Here is a 4,344-nt window from a genome sequence, read left to right as displayed (position 1 = left end):
AATAAGCATAAATAATGACCATTCAGCAGAAAAGAGCCCATCATTATTATGATTACTGGAGCTTGGAATCCAGTCCCTGTCTGAGTCTACTGGGAGAGTGTAAGGATCCATCATTACATAGCTGACATAAGTAATAAGAGGAGTAGTAAAACTTGGTTATACTAAATGTACTCCATGACGTACGTGAATTGTAGACTCCATTCAGAATACATTCATACGGTGCTACACAGTCAGAGATCAAAGCAACAACTTGTAAGATCAAAGTCACAACTCAGTGTGAGATTGTTCGGATTTTTTTCTGTGATCTCAGTCATCTTACACTGTGATCTCAGTCATCTCACACTGTGATCTCAGTCACCTTACACTGTGATCTCAGTCATCTCACACTGTGATCTCAGTCATCTTGAAGTGACACATCACAGTCACCTGTCATGTCAGCAGGATATAATGGAGCACGCGGGGTTCACTAGTTACGCCGTCTCAACAACAACTGTTCCACACATCAACACAGTTTGGTGCTAACTGCTAACTGCTAGACCCTCAAAAGCAGCACAATGGCAACACTGGAGCAGCACCCCTTCACAAAGCTGCTGGACTTCAGTCAGCACTTTGACATCAACCTGCTGGACAACGTCATCGATGCCATGTACCATCACACCGGAGTCCTGCAACAAGTAGCCCAGGAAGTGTTAACAAACCTGGTGGACCACCCACATGCCTGGACCCAGGTCAACGTCATCCTGGAGCGCTCAAAGTACTTGGAGACCAAGTACTATGCACTCCAGATTCTGGAGAAGTTCATCACCAGCCGCTGGAAGAGTCTGGACAGGAACCAGTGTGAGATCATCAAGAAGTTTATTGCGTGCTTGGTCATTAAGACGTCCTGCGATCCAGCTAGGATGAAGAGAGAGGGGGTGTTCCTCTCCAAGCTCAACCTCATCCTGGTGCAGGTGCTGAAGCAGGAGTGGCCCAAACACTGGCCCACCTTCATCACTGACATTGTGGGCGCAAGTCGGACCAGCGAAAGTCTATGTCAGAACAACATGACAATCCTCAAGCTACTGAGCGAGGAGGTGTTTGACTTCTCTGCTGGTCAGATGACCCAAGAGAAGGCCAAGCACCTGAAGGACAGTCTGAGTGCTGAGTTCCCTCAGATACTCCAGCTGTGCCTGTTTGTCCTCAGCAACACACAGAATGCCCCCCTGGTGTGCTCAACGCTGGAGACCCTCCTCCGTCTCCTTTCCTGGAACCTGGGCCGTCAGCACGCGATACTGCACGCCATCTTTCACTCCAACCTCATCAGCAACCTGGTTGAGTTCATCAATGTTGCCATGTTACGAAACGTGGCACTGAAATGTTTGACAGAGATTGCTGGAGTGAGCGCCTCTAAGTATGAGGAGCAGTTTATCCTCCTTTTTAAGCTCACGGTGGACCAGCTTAAGAAGATTCTGCCCCTGAACACCAACATTCAAGTGGCCTACGCCAAAGCCAAGGATGATGAGCAGAGTTTCATCCATAATCTCTGCCTCTTTCTCAGCGCCTTCCTGAAACGACACGGTCAGCTGCTGGAGAAGAGGCCAAACCTGGGCGAGATGTTCAGGGAGGCCCACAGCTACATGCTGCTTCTGTCAGCGGTGGAGGAGACAGAGATCTTCAAGATCTGTCTGGACTACTGGAGCCATCTTGTAGCTCTGGAGTTATACAAAGAAAACCGTTTCTCCAACTCCAGCGCTCTGAAGCGGCCATGCAGACAGGAGCGTAAGAAGCTCTACCAGGATGTCCTCTCACAGGTACGCGTGCTGATGGTGAGCTGCATGGCCAAACCAGAAGATGTGCTGGTGGTGGAAAATGACCACGGTCAGGTGGTCAGGGAGCAAATGCACGGAACGGATGCCACCACCATCTACAAGACCATGAGGGACACGCTGGTGAATCTGGCCCAACTCGACAGTGCAGACACTGCACAGGTCATGATTCACCGACTCGTCAACCAGGTGAACGGTGCCGAGTGGTCTCAGAGAAACCTTAATGTTCTCTGCTGGGCCATCGGCTCCATCAGCGGGGTCATGAAGAAAGATGACGAGACCAGGGTCCTGCACACAGTCGTCAGTGGCCTCCTGAACTTGTATGAGCAGAAGAGCGGGAAGGACCAGCTCAACGTCGCCTCCAATGTCATGTACATTGTGGGCCAGTACGTCAAGTTCATGAAGGACCACTGGAACTTCCTTAAGGCTGTCATCATTAAACTGGTGGAGTTCATGCATCTGACCCACGATGGGGTGCAGGACATGGCCTGTGACACATTTTTCAAAATAGCAAAGGAGTGTCCAGGCCATTTTGTTCGTGTCCAGGTGGGCGAGGAGGCCCCCTTCATCAATGAGATCCTCAACACCATCAGCACCGTCATCTGTCACCTGCAGCCACAGCATGTCTACACATTTTTTGAGGCTGTTGGATTTATGATCAGGGCTCAGAAGGACCAGGAAGTACAGGTGCGTCTGATGGAGCGGTACCTGGTCCTGCCAAACCAGGCCTGGGACAGGATCATCCTGCAGGCCACCAAGAACACGAACATCCTGACGGAGGAGGAGACGCTGCGTCAGCTGAGCAGCATCCTCAGGATCAATATCAGTGCCTGCAGAGCTGTCGGGCATCCGTTTGTGGTCCAGCTGGGACGGATGTACCTCAACATGCTCAACATCTACAAGGGCCTGAGTCAAACCGTCTCCTCGGCTTTCCAGAACCATGGGGAGATGGTGGCCAAGCACCCTCTGATCCGCAGTATGATCACGGTAAAGAGGGACATTCTGCAGCTCATCTCAGGCTGGGTCAGCTGCTCTCAGGACCCTCACATGGCAGCAGAGAACATTATGCCCTCCCTTCTGGACGCAGTACTGCTGGACTACAAGCAGAACGTCCCAGCTGCTCGAGAGCCTGAGGTCCTCAGAACCATGGAGGTCATTGTGAACAAGCTGGGAGTCCACATGACCAACAACATCAACAGGATCTTTGACGCCGTCTTCTACTGCACATTGGACATGATTGGCAAGAACTTTGAGGAGTTCCCGGAACACCGGGTCCATGTGTTCAGCCTCCTCCACGCAGCAGTGTCCCAGTGTTTCCCGGCTTTCCTGTACTTCAGCCCTGAACACTTCAAGCAGGTCCTGCACGCCATCATCTGGGCCTTCAGGCATACAGAGAGGACCATTGAAGACAGAGGTCTGCAAATCCTCTACACTCTCCTCCAGAAAGTGGCAGCAGAGGAAGTAGTTAGCCACATTTTCTATCAGAGCTACTTTTTCGAGGTCCTGCAGCACATCCTCGCCGTGGTCACGGACACATCGCACACCGCAGGTCTGACGATGCACGCCACCATCCTGGCCTACATGCTGGCCCAGGTAGAGAGGGGGAAGGTGAACGTGACCCTGAGTGCCACCATCCCAGACAACAACCTGGTGCATGTCCAGGTTTACATCGCCAGCCTGCTGAAGACGGTCTTCCCGCATCTCCTAGACGTCCAGCTGCAAGTGTTTGTGACAGGATTGTTCAGTCTGAACCAGAACATTCCTGCCTTGGAGGAGCACCTGAGAGACTTCCTGGTGCAAATCAAGGAGATTACCGGTGAGGATACGTCAGACCTGTTCCTGCAGGAGAGGGAGGCAGCTCTGCTTCAGGCCCAGCAGAAGAAACGCAACCTCTAGAAGTCTGGGCATACTTCACCCTCCAGGAGCTGCTGGAGGAGATGTGAGGCCAGCAGGGAGCCAGCGCGTCGAGCTCGGACCATCACCTGCTATTCCTCCTGACTGGCCGCCAGGGAGCCACATCCAGGATCTTAACTGTTGTAATATTTTTCCTTCAAATATGTTTTTGATTAAAAACATTTTCATGATTAAATCCTTTGTTGTCCACACCTCTAAGTTGTGCCTTGACTATCCACTGTTTTCTGGCACGTATTTGATGCATGCTGCGATTGAGATTGCTTGTTTTTTTTGTCCCCGTCTTGGCTTGGTCCCCTTTGTAAAAGATTCATTCTCAATGTGACTGTCATTTAATGAAAAACGCGTGAAAAACCACTGTGTGGTCATTTGCTCCTTGGCTCATTTTGTTGTGGTACACGGCGCAGTTCAGGTCTTGATTCAGCCACGGCCACCTGTTTTTAGGATTTTTTTTATTTTTTTATTTCTTGAATTACAATCAATCATTCTCGCACTGTCTCTGAGACTGAGGCGATGACATCACACCTAGAACTTCAAACGTAATGAGAAATCAAATACGCGTCGTCGTTGTTTCTTGATCCCTCAACCTTTCATTCCAGAGCTGGAAACTCAAGTTCCAAATACTAAT

The 4,344-nt window shown here is 50.6% G+C and overlaps 1 pseudogene; it reads left to right on the top strand.

Moving 5' to 3' along the window:
• The first annotated feature begins 460 nt into the window (after positions 1-460).
• Positions 461-3,921, top strand: LOC147239222 (exportin-1 pseudogene; annotated as a pseudogene).
• The last annotated feature ends 423 nt before the right edge of the window (positions 3,922-4,344 follow it).

Source organism: Aulostomus chinensis, chromosome 23 (assembly GCF_037954235.1).
Source record: "Aulostomus chinensis isolate RoL2024-O1b breed Wild chromosome 23, RoL_Achi_v1.0, whole genome shotgun sequence".
NCBI lineage: Eukaryota > Metazoa > Chordata > Actinopteri > Syngnathiformes > Aulostomidae > Aulostomus > Aulostomus chinensis.
Note: the sequence above shows the minus strand (reverse complement) of the source record. Positions and strands in the feature narration are given on the sequence as shown.